Raw genomic sequence first — 13,146 nt, forward strand, 5'->3', positions numbered from 1 at the left:
ACTTCGCCCCTCACTCACTGGTTGCCTCGATATTGCTCGAGGATGTTCTCCTGGGTTCGCATCGAGGAGGATGCTTGCCTTCTCGATGGAATGGGCAGGTTCCTCTATGCGTTCCCTCCCTTTACTCTGATTCTCGGGTCTTTGATATACCTCCTGTCGGTCTGCGCCGCCAGGATCTTGATGGATCCTCTGTGGCCCTGGCGGCCATGGTTCTCCCTGCTCCTCCAGCGTGTCAGGGAGACTCAGCTTCTACCTATGTTCCCGTCTCCGCTGTCTCAGTGTTGCGGTTTCTGTTGCATTCCAATCTGCAGTCTCTACACTTATCAGCTTGGTTCCTCGCAACGTGCCTCCCTCCTTCTGTTTCTCTGTCGGTGGGGGTGTTCTCGAGGCCTCTCGAAAGATCTCCACTCGGCAATGCTTTTCCCAGATATGGTCCTGATTTGCTGAGTGGTGTGCTGAGCACCGCATGGATTCGCTCTCTGCCTCCTTGCCTTCAGTGCTGGATTTTCTGTTGCACTTGTCTCGGTCTGGTCTCAAATCTACATCTATTCGAGTCCACCTCTGTGCTTTTGCTGCCTTTCTTCGGCCGCTAAATGGGACGCTGCTCTCCGTCCACCAGATGGTTTCCCGTTTTATGAGGGATTTCTTCATTGTACATCCCTCCGGTGGTTTGGGATCTTTGTGTGTTCCTGGCTCAATTGGTGATACCTCCATTTGATTCCATTGATGAAGCTCTTTTGAATTACTTCACCTGGCAGGTGGGTTTCCTGGTTGCTCTCACGTCTGCTCGCAGAGTCAGTGAGCTGCAAGCTCTGGTTGCGGACCCGTCTTTTCCTGTATTTCATCATGACACGGTGGTCCTGCGTACTCAACCCCAGTTCTTGTCCAGGGTGGTTTCGGACTTTCCTTTCGATCTTTCCATTGTTCTTCCGGTCTTTTTTCCGAAGCCCCACTCGCCTCCTAGCGAGGAGGCGCTTCACACAATTGACTGTCAGAGGGCGTTGGCTTTTTGTCTTCAACGCACTCAGTCTCCTTGGACGGTTCCTCAATTCTTTTTGTCCTTCGACCCTAATTGGTTGGGACGCCCAGTTTCCAAGCGCACCTTGTCCAACTGGTTGGCTGCTTGTTTTTCCTTTTGCTACGCTCAGGCTGGTCTCGCGCTGCAATGTCGAGTCACGGGACATAAAGTCCGAGCGATGGCGGCTTCTGTAGCTTTCCTCAGGTCGACGCCTATCGAGGAGATTTGCAAGGCTGCCTCTTGGTCTTCGGTTCATACTTTCACCTCCCACTACTGCCTGGATACTCTGTCCAGGAGCGACGGCCGGTTTGGCCAGTCGGTTTTGCGTAATCTGTTTTCTTGTATTGCCAACTTCCCTCCGTCCCTTTTTGGTTAGCTTGGAGGTCACCCACATGTGAGAATATGCTGCCTGCTTGTCCTGGGATAAAGCACAGTTACTTACCGTAACAGGTGTTATCCAGGGACAGCAGGCAGATATTCTCACAACCCGCCCGCCTCCCCGAGGTTGGCTTCTTTGCTAGCTATCTGAACTGAGGACCATGAGGAGGGTATGCGCCCTCTAGTGGATCAGGAAGGCACACACATGCGTGGTGCAGTGTGCAAACTTGAAACTTCAATCAAGTTTGCTTGAAAAGCTGTCCGCGCTGGGGCTCCGTGGATGACGTCACCCACATGTGAGAATATCTGCCTGCTGTCCCTGGATAACACCTGTTACGGTAAGTAACTGTGCTATATAAGCCCTACCCTGAAACTGTGGCCAGCGGCAGCAGCATCAGTGTTCCCCCCTCCCATCCAAACCCCAACTGTGAGACTAAAATATAATACCTCAAACCACATTGTTGGCAGTACAGGCCCCATCACAGCAGAGGAACGCCCAGGCACAAGAAAGCTGTGATGGGCCCTGTGCTGCCAGGGTCAGCAGGGAGAGGGGGTGGGAGGGATATAAGCTGCAAGGGTTCTGCTGCACAAGAGATGGGGGGAGAGAGATAATCATTGTACATGAAAAAAAAAAAAAGACCTCCCCAAAAATGGCCTTGGAGTTCTGCTGGCTTAGCTGATGGGGGATTCTCCTGCTGTAATGAGCTAAACTGGCATTTCTCTTTTTCCTCCTACCCACTGAGCCCTCTGCTGATAGGGCCACCTCATCAATGTAGCCCTTCCCCTCTCAGTGCATCTTGGGATGCACTTTGAGGGGTCTAAGGCTTGCCAATCAGGGAGAGTGCACTGAGCTGAAGGCAAACTGTGTTCTATTTTTGGGCTACCCCAGCACCTTTTCTTTATGCTGATGAAGTACTGTAACTCACCCTTGTTGATTGTCCCCATTTTGTCCTATTCAGGTTGGCGTGGGAGGTGTTCAGGCTTTTTCCTTGATCCTAGGTATTTAATACACCTTTAAGCCTTGCATTGACAGAGATTAATACATTAGACACATTAGGCTCTTGGAGCGGCTACCAGTGGAAATCAATTACCCAAAGTTCCTGCTTCAGTCAGTTCAACAGTCAGCATATATACAGGAGCCTTGCTACCTCAACATCAAGCAATTGCTCTGCAAGTTACCAATAAGATTTAGAGCAAGGAGCAGGCTTCAGTTCAGCAACTGGTAAGATTCATCTATCACCGAAACTCAAGAGGTTCTAACTTATAGGCATTTCAACATGAATTATACCAGTGCATGAGAGCATAACCTTCTACCACATGTTATTTATTTATTGGGATCTATTAATTTAATTTAATTAATTTTAATTTAATTCTTATATACAGCTAATAACCGTGAGGTTTCTAAGCGGTTTACAAAAATGATGCATTAAAAGATACAATAAATAAGATAGCAACTTGGAAATTCCCTAACTGTCCCAAAGGCTCACAATCTAACTAAAGTATCTGAAGAAACAATTTATGAAAAGTAAAGATAAAAATATAAAGACAGAGGTAGAGATAGAGATAGAAATGAATATTCCAACAAGATGGCGGCCATCTTTATGAAGGAACTCACCTAAGGTACAGTGAAGAGGATACACATCCTACTCTTGGAATTCTATGGTGCTGCCCCCCCCCCCACCCACCGAGAGCAGACATACCTGTGGGCCTCCCGAAGAAGCAGCAGCCAGCCCCACTGCTGTGAATTGGTTGGTTGTGTTTGACCCTACCAAGGCCTTCCCTCTGCTTTGTCATCTATGGCCAGGAAGTAATGTGACAGAGGGAAGGCCTTGGCAGGGCCAGACACAACCAACCAATTCACAGCGGTGTGGCTGGCTGCTGCTTCTTTGGGAGGCCCACAGGTATGTCTGCTCTAATGGGAGGGAGGGAACACATATGCCCTACAATTTGGGGGTAGGGGTAGGGTCATGGATGCCACACTGCAAGTAGGGCGAGAAGATGACATGGATGCTTGAACTGCAGGGGAAGGGGATATGGATTCTGGACTTATAGAGGGAAAAAGGGGTGAGGAAATCCATGCCCAAAAGCTGTGTGGGTGAAAAGGAAGAGATGCTTGACCAATAGAGAAATATATGCCAGATGGTAGGGAGTAGGGAAGGGGTTTAGGGTGCAAGCAAGAAAGGTGGTGGATGGGGTGAGGGGACATGGATTCTGGACCTACAAGTGGGGGTGAGGAAGAGAGAATGACAGACTAGAAAGGTAAAGGGAAGGTAAGAAGAGATTCTTAGCCAGTTGAGAGAGGGAGAAAATGATGCCAGACTACAGGGGCCAAAGGTGGGATTTAGAGTAAGAGAGTAAACAAAGGCAGCTGGAACCTGAGACAAAATAGGGAGGAAGAAATTTCAGGCCTCAGGCTAGGACAGGGGTAGGTAATTCCGGTCCTCGAGAACCGGAGCCAGGCCTTCAGGATATCCACAATAAATATGCATGAGATAGATTTGCATCTCAAGGAGGCAGTACATGCAAATCCATCTCCTACATATTCATTGTGGATATCCTGAAAACCTGACCTGGTTCCGGCTCTCGAGGACCAGAATTGCCTACCCCTGCTCTAGGTGTTCAATCCTTTCCCACAATCCTGGAGTTGCAGAAATCCACTTTTCTGAGCATATGCTCTTCCTATCTTAGAAAGTGAGTTAGGGACTTCTGGTGACGTCATCACCTTGCATGGCGGGTTAGAGCCAGAGCTCTGATCCCAGCGTGTAAGTTCCCCTGATCCGGAGCGTGCACGCAGTGGTGGCGAGCTGGGCACCCGGTGGGCAGAGTGTAGGAAGCAGCATGGATCACTAGTATGCCGTCTAAAAAGAAAGGAGATGAGGGGAGACCGCACGAGAAGCGGCTAGAGAAAAGCGGCCTTCGCCAGTCGCGTGGAGCCTCGTGCGCATCCCAGCGTGAGTCCAGGGAGAGCGGGTCCGATGAAGAGTCGGAGAGGAGGGCCTCTCCGAGATTGCGGCGCATGGACTCCTCCGCGGCAGTGACTAAGGCAGACCTCCAGCAATGGGTCTGCGATATTAAGCAGGAGGTTGCTGGTGTCAAAGGGAAAATCCGGGACACAGTGAAAGAGATCAAGAGAGAGATAGCAGACCTCATGGGGAAAGTTGAGGAGACTGAAAGGAGAATGGGGGAGCAGGAGGAGGTGGTACAAGACCTGAGTGGGGCATTTGAAGCAGTTGGAGAAATTTCGCTGGAGGGAGCGTGCACGCCAGGTCGCGAAAACCGGGTGCTGGTCAAGAGGTGGAGGAGCCATCTGGGAGAAGCGGATCTGGACCACCCACTTGAGCTGGCGAGTGCGCGACGGCGGATTCTGCTTGGCTGCTCTTGGACAGTTGGGACTTTACATGCCTTGACTGAGCTGTTGTGCTTGTTGGAGTGTGTGTGGGGCTGGATGTGAGGGGTCACTTAACGGGGGGGGGGGGGAGTGCATGGGGGTGCCTAGGGGAGAGTGATTGGGGATTGACGCTTGAAGGGAGCTGGGGTAGGGTCACCCGGAGTCATGGGAGGGCTGAGGAGCAGATGGATATGGGCAGGGTTGGGAGGTGGTGGGGTTGGGGGGGGGGGTAGGTGACAGCATGGGCTTGTGGGTCTGGAGTGGGGGGAGGGGGTAGTGGGGTGCATGGTGTGGGGTAGGAGTCTTGGGTTATGGGACCTGATTCTTTGAGAGTGGGCAGTTTTAACGTTAAGGGCCTCAATATGCCACATAAACGCCAACTATTGTTAAAGGAGTTGAAGAGGCTGCGCATTGATATCAACTTCGTTCAGGAAACTCATTTTGTGCGACCCAGGGAGAAGCTGGTACAATATAGAGAATATCCGGGAAGGGTCTGGGCCTCCAATAGAAAAGAGTGGAAGAAGGCAGAGGTGGGTATTTTGTTTGCTAAACATCTTAAAATAGTGCCTGAACGGGAATGGAGGGATGAGGGGGGGCGATGGGTGATTTGGTTGGGCCAGATAAATGGGGAAGTAGTCACTCTGGTGAATCTGTATGCCCCGAATTCTAAACAGGGTTCTTTTTTCGATGAGGTATTGGCCAAGGTACTGCAGGTTAAGAAGGGTTCGGTGCTTGTGGGAGGGGCTTTTAATTTAGTTATGGATCCCCGATGGGACTCTACGGGGGTTGGAGGGGACCGGCTTAAGTCAGAAAGGAAACGCCTTAAACACTTTGTTGAAGTGAATTTGTGGGCAAATTCAGTTGGAGTCGGATGACAGCGGCAGCCTTGGGAGACCCTTGATAAAGCACCTTCTCGTGCGAAACATGTCGGGTCTGACTCCCGGGTTTGGCTGAGATAAGTATTGAACAGCTTTTTTACACGTATTTATTGCAAAAGAAATATATTTATTAACAGCACAAAATGAAAAACTAAATGAACATAAAAGAAACCAAATTGACAGCCAATGATGAAGTGCCACAACAAACTTCCCACAGTATAAAATTATTACAGTGGTGGAGAGGTGGGGCTGAGGCGTTTTTTTGAACTAAAAAATATATTAACACTTTACAAATCCAGTACTTATTGAGAGAAGTTATATGAACATCTGGATTTGAAGATTATTGCCATTTAATATTGAGCTGACAGTTTTGAGAATAGCCAGGTTTTTAGGTGTTTGCGGAAGAGTTGGAGGGAGCTTGAGGTTCGGAGTGGGGAGGTGAGGTTATTCCAGATCTCAGTGATTCTAAAGGGGAGGGATGACCCAAGTTTGCCTGCATGGGAAATACCTTTTATGGAAGGGAAGGATAGTTTAAAAATTTGGGAGGATCTGGAGGAAGTAGGGGTTGGGGAGTTTCAGGATAGAGGGATAACGGCAGGAAGGATGCCATGTAGGATCTTGTAGGCCAGACACGCACATTTGAAGTGGATCCTGGGGATTACTGGGAGCCAATGGAGGTTAGACAGGAGTGGTGAGACGCGATCAAATTTGCTTTTCGCGAAAACAAGCTTAGCTGCGGCGTTCTGAATCCGCTGAAGTCTGTGGAGGCTTTTCTTGGTTAGGCTGAGGTAGATAGAATTGCAATAATCCAATCTGGAGAGGATGATGGATTGTACTAGGACTGCGAAGTGTTTTTGGTGAAAATAGGGTCTGACTTTCCTTAGCATGTGAAGGCTGAAGAAGCATTTCTTCACCAGGGATTGGAGATGTTTGTTGAAGGATAGAGAAGAGTCTAAGGTGACACCCAGAACTTTGCTTGAGAACTCGAGCTGTAATGGGGGGCCGGAGGACAATGGGATGGAGGAAGGTAGATGGTCTAATATTGGGCTGAGCCAAAGGAGTTTTGTTTTGGACTCGTTTAGTTTCATATGCATTGTGAATGCCCAGGATTGGAGGTTCTTTATGCATGAGGATATGTTAGTGAGGTTCGAGTCGGTCTCAAGGAGGACGAGGATGTCATCAGCGTAAGTGTAAAGAGTTTCAAGGGGGGATAGTTGGAGTAGTTTCAGGGAGGACATGTAAATGTTAAAGAGGATTGGGGAGAGGGGTGAGCCTTGTGGGACACCACAAGTCGGGGTCCAGGGGGAGGATGAGGTGCCGCTCATGTTAACCATGTAAGAGCGGGAGCGCAAGAATTTGGAGAACCAATCAAGAACTATGGAGCTAATGCCTATCTCGGAGAGTTGGAAAATTAGAATGTCGTGGTGGACAACGTCAAAAGCTGCGGAGAGGTCGAATTGTAGAAGGACAGCAAACTTGTTACGAGAATGCAGTTGCTGAACCTTAGAGATTAGAGAGGCCAATAGGGATTCAGTACAGAAGTTGGGTCTGAAGCCATATTGGTAAGGTAAGAGGATGGAGAATCTTTCTAAGTAGGAAGAGAGCTGGGTAGATATGATAGACTCGAGCAGTTTGGTGAGGAGAGGGATATTTGCTATTGGACGGTAGTTGGATGGTATGGAGGGGTCTAGGTCAGCTTTTTTCAGTAAAGGGGTCAATGCGATGTGTCCCATTTCAGTGGAGAATAGGCCTGATAATAGGGCAGAATTTATGAGTTTGGTAAGAGATGTGATGGCCTGTGCAGGGATTTTCTCAAATAGGTAGGAGGGAAATGGGTCCAGGATGCAGTTGTATGATTTTAACTTGAGGCAGAGTTTAAGGGTCTGAGAATCAGATATGAGCTCGAAGACAGTCCAGGATCTGTCGGCAGGGATGTGGTTGAGAGCAGCTAGGGTGGGGTTGGGTTCGGGGGGCACCAGAGAATTGTAGGAGATTGCGGGCGGGAAGGAGCGCCTTAAGGTAGAGATCTTATCATTGAAGAATTTTGCTAGGACCTCGGCTGAAGGAGATGAGGGAAGAAGGGTGGAGTCATTTTTAGTGGTTAGGGAGCGCCAAATGTTGAACAATGTGCCATTCTGGTTTTTGGATTTGGAGATCTTGTCTCCATAGAAGTTCTTCCTTGCTTTTTTTAATATTGAGTTGTAGAGTTTGATATTGACTCTCCAGGCCTGTCTGTCAGATGAGGATTTGGATTTTTTCCATTTTCGCTCTAAGGCTCGACATTTTTGTTTCAGGTCTCTATGGAGTGGAAGGTACCAAGGGGCTTTATGGGGATAGGTGATGGATTTAGTGGTTTGGGGGGCGAGGGAGTGGTAGGTGGACTTGGAAAGGGCGATCCAGTTGTGCCAATTGTTTTCAGAGTCTGCAAGCTTGGGAATGGAGGGGAGGAGGTTGAGGAATTTGGTCCAGAATAGATCGCTCGAAATTTTTTTCCGGAAGGTAATAGAATTGGGGGATCGGGGTGGGGATCCGAGATGAGACATGAAGATGGGGAGGCAGAAGGCCCCTAGGAGATGGTCTGACCACGGGATGTGTTCCCAACGGGTGTCTTCGGCAGATGTTTTATAAGCGGTGAGGTCGAGGAACTGGATGAGGTCTAGGGTGTGCCCTTTTTCATGGGTAGGAGCGGATGTTGGGGGGGAGAAACCTAGGGAGATGAGGAAGTCATTGAATTCTATCGTGTCCTTGCTGGTGGAGTCGTCAAGGTGGAGATTAACGTCTCCGATGATTAGTAATCTTTGGAATTTGAGAAAGGCATTAGTTATGGTCTTGAAGACAAGGTTAGAGGAATTGGACCAAGGGATAGGTGGACGGTATAGTAACAGGATGCCCAGTGGGTGAGGACGGAGCTCATCATTGATTGAGGCTAGCATATATTCTAATGAAGCGTGGGTGCCTCTCTCGAGGAGCTGGACATCAAAGAAGGATTTGTAGAGGAGTGCCAGGCCACCTCCTTTGCGGTTGATTCTGGGTGAAAAGAGGCCTTGGTAGCCATGGGTGCAGAGTTCGTTTTGTGTGAAGAGGTCGTCTTTTGAGATCCATGATTCTGTGATGCACAGGAATCCAGGATCAAGGTCCTCAAGGAGGTCCTTCAGAATTTGAATTTTATTGCATGCGGATCTGGCGTTGCAGTAAAGGGTCGGGACAGGGGTGAGAGAGTTAGAGGCATGGCAGGGGAGGTTAGCATGGGGGACAGGCTTTAGAGAGGTGGGATTGACTTTGCGGGGGGTTTTTTCTGGTGGGGTGATTCCTGGGGCGCGTCAGGGTGGGGATTCTGGTGCCAGGGCCAGAATTGTGACTATTTGAGGAGTCGAGCAGGTTGGGAGAGGGAGGGTTCAGGCAGAGGGAGGTGTTGAGAGATGAGCAGAGCAGGAGTATAAGGACCCAAAGGGGTGGCTTCATGGTGGTTTATTTTTTTTTTTTTTGGTCAGAAAAGGGCCTTAGCAATGGGCAGAGACTAGTAACTGGACAAATTCCAGCGGAGGGGCTTAGCGATGGCTAATTGGGTAAGAGCCTTTATAATGCAATCAAGTAAACTGTACAGATCACGATGGAATTTGAACATGGGAGACTTAAGCCAGGCAGGCAGAGTGGAGGCAGCGGACTGTTCAGCAGGGGCTGTAGGGGGCGGAGTTGGTCTCCTACGTCAGCCAATTCTTTCCCTTGCGGTGGCTGGAGCCGAAGAAGGGCTGAGCAGGAAAGATAGCAGTTTTACAGGTTTGAAGAACGGCTCAGCAAGGGCTGTTGGGGGCGGAGTTGGTCTCCCACGACGGCCAACTCTTTCCCTTGCGGTGGCTGGAGCCGAAGAAGGGCTGAGCAGGAAAGATGGCAGTTTTTCAGATTTGAAGAATGGCTCAGCAAGGGCTGTTGGGGGCGGAGTTGGTCTCCCATGACGGCCAACTCTTTCCCTTGCGGTGGCTGGAGCCGAAGAAGGGCTGAGCAGGAAAGATGGTAGTTTTTCAGATTTGAAGAAACGGCTCAGCAAGGGTTGTTGGGGGCGGAGTTGGTCTCCCACGCCAGCCAACTCCTTCCCTTGCGGTGGTTGGAGCCGAAGAAGGACTGAGCAGGAAAGATGGCAGTTTTTCAGATTTGAAGAACGGCTCAGCAAGGGCTGTTGGGGGCGGAGTTGGTCTCCCACGATGGCCAACTCCTTCCCTTGCGGTGGCTGGAGTCGAAGAAGGGCTGAGCAGGAAAGATGGCAGTTTTTCAGATTTGAAGAAAGGCTCAGCAAGGGCTGTTGGGGGCGCAGTTGGTCTCCCACGCCGGCCAACTCCTTCCCTTGCGGTGGCTGGAGCCGAAGAAGGGCTGAGCAGAAAAGATGGCAGTATTTCAGATTTGAAGAACGGCTCAGCAAGGGCTGTTGGGGGCGGAGTTGGTCTCCCACGATGGCCAACTCCTTCTCTTGCCTTCCATGCGGAAGCTCAGAATTTGCAGAGAAACCGTTATCCCCTGCTGGATCGGGGGAGGGGCGGAGCTGTGCTCTCAAGTATTCCGCTACTGCTTCTGCTGTCTGCCGCTGGTTTCGGCGCGGTCCCGGCGTCTCCTTGTGCTCACCGCTATCCCCTGCTGGATCAGGGGAGGGGCAGAGCAGTGCTTCCAAGTCCCAGCCGCTGATTCTGCTGCCTGCCTTTGGTTTTGGTGCGGCTCCGACGTCTATCTAGTTCAGGCTTCAGCTTCACTATTCTGCTCGTCAGTATCTGTGCTGATTTTCAACTAACAGTCAGATAAAGTTTTTAGAGTGGGAGAGAACTGTACCAGGCTGGAAAAAAACAAACATCAATCGATACTGCTTCAATCCTCTGCTGGTTAGTATTTGTGTTGATTTTCAATTAACAGTCAGATAAAGTTTACAGAGTGCAAGAATTATTTTATCTCATCTCAACTATTGCAATATTATTTACCTTGGTGTTACAAAAACCTGTCTCTACAGATTGCAATTATTACTAGCCAAGATCAACAAAATAGGCATTGTAAGAACCATCCTGAACTGATTCAAAGACTTCCTGCAAAACAAACAATATTTTGTCTACAAAGATGACATGTTTAAAAAAAAAACTGGCAAGTGCTCACAGTTATCCCCGATCCTCTCTAGAACCTTTTCATGAGCTCACTAGACTGAATCAAATTCAACAACAATAAATACATATTCTCATATGCAGATGACATCCTTCTACTCGTCCCAATTAATTGTGACACTAACAACACAATACTAATATCAAATGGAATAGACAAAATACAGACCTGGGCTACATCCAACAAACTCAAACTAAGCGCAGATGAAACCAAAGTTCTATGGTTTCACAACATTGTAGTGCTCAACCAACACAGTGCTTGATCTCATAGCCACCTTCCTCACAACGTTGTACACATGGTTCCTTCTGCTGTAACTCTAACCTCAGAATCCACACTATCAACAAGACACCCAAGGACCTTGCCGTTATGCTCGACTCAACCTTATTGTTGGATACTTGTTGAAAGTGTGGATTCTGAGGTTAGAGTATTTTGATTTCTTTAGCATCTGGGATTTAGCCATGTCACAATTTTCCCTTGTACAGGTTGCTTAAGGCAGATCTCAGGAAGATGATAGTTAATCTCCTCCCCCCCCTCCCCCAGATAAGGTACTTCAACAGGATGAAAATCAGACAAAGTAGGTTAAGTTGTTCAACAGCAGAGACATAGACCACCTCTCATGAAGAGCAAGAATGATGTAACGTGCCAAATTTTTATTTCGCATTTTTGATTGACATGTAACCTTATAAGAGCTCTCTCTGTATTATACTGTAGTGAATCAAACCTTATTTACTACTCAAACCAAACTCATTTAAAAAAGACAATTAGGAATGTACAGTAGTATGGTTCCATATAGCCTTGCCACAAAAAATTTCTTCTGCCTACTCTAGGGTCTGTTTTTCTGCACAACTGACTAAATTAGCCATTAGAGGTTAAGTTGCAAACCAGACAAGTACTTTCCCTAATCCCACCGATTGTGACTTTAGAATTTGATTTTATCCTCCCCGCCTCAGGCAAAAGTAGATTGTAAGCCAGTTTTGGCACACCTCACTACGTCGAGGAAGGCTGCCATCGACCCCAAGACTTGGAGGAAATCCAGTGCCCAAGGACACCAGGACGCCATAAGCAGGTGAAGTTGAGATTGCAATTTGCTTCCCCAGGCCTCTGGAAGGTAGACCTGCCCCAAGGAGATGTCAAACAGGACTCCAAGATTTTCCAGGTGCTGAGATGGAGACAACCGTCTCTTTGCAAGGTTGACTACCCATCCCAGCGACTGCAGAAACTCCACCACCCGAGCCTTGACCCAAGTGCTCTCATGGAATGACTTGGCTCGAATCAACCAGTCAGCCAGATAAGGATGAACAAGAATGCCCACTTTAGATAAAAGACTCTCAACCAAGCGCCAGCAAGGAGTCATTGTGTAGGACGGGTGGCAGGGGTGCTACCTGCACCCTGGCGAGCCCTACGAAAGGACTACATGCGCTGGAAGAACCTGCCTCTTGAGAGCCCAGGAGACTGAAAAGAAACAGCCCCTCGACCAGAGCGGAAACGGCGGATATCACGGCCACACCCACGAGTAGCGCTGCCTCGAGCCAGTGGCCTAGGCCTATCCTCAGGCAAACGAGGCACTGTAGAATCAGTGAGAGTCTGAACCAACATGTCCAGGTCCTCACCAAACAAGAAAGATCCTTTAAAAGGAAACTTCATCAACTTAGCTTTGGAAGCCGAATCAGACGACTAAGCGCAAAGCCACAAGGTAAGGCGTGCTGCTACTCCTAAGGCCAGAGATTTGGCAGAAGCTTGCAAGAGGTCATACATGGCATCCGAAAGATAAGAAGCACCCAATTCAAGTTTGGCAACTTCTTGCCTTAGCAAATACCAATTCTCAGATTTATCATCAAGTGCATGCTGGGCCCAACGAAAACACGCCCGAGCCACCAGCCCGCCACACATAGTCGCCTGGACCGACAGAGCTGTCACATCAAAACTCTGTTTAAGGAGGGACTCCAACTTACGCTCTTCCTGGTCCTTGAAGGCCAAGACCACCGCATTCACTACAGGTAACTTCAGAGTATCCCTATCCCCTTCCGGAATGGGATACAGGTGGGCCATGGAGTGCGCAAAGTGAAAAGGGGTTTCCGGCACTTGCCACTGTGCGAGCATGATGTCCCGAATATCCTGATGCATAGGAAAAGAGCAGGAAGCAGAGTGAATCCCCTTAAGCAAGGGGTCCACCGCACATGGGAGCTCCGACACAGGGGTCCTCAAAGTGAAAAACCGAGGAGACCTGAAGAATTAACTCATGGAGCTCTTCCCGCTGAAAAATGCACACCACAGACGCATCTTCGCCGGCTGGGGGTGGGTGTTCAAACCCCTCGCCAGCGGAAGCCAGCTCCCCAAGAGGATCTTGGAAT

Source organism: Geotrypetes seraphini, chromosome 8, assembly GCF_902459505.1.
Source record: "Geotrypetes seraphini chromosome 8, aGeoSer1.1, whole genome shotgun sequence".
NCBI lineage: Eukaryota > Metazoa > Chordata > Amphibia > Gymnophiona > Dermophiidae > Geotrypetes > Geotrypetes seraphini.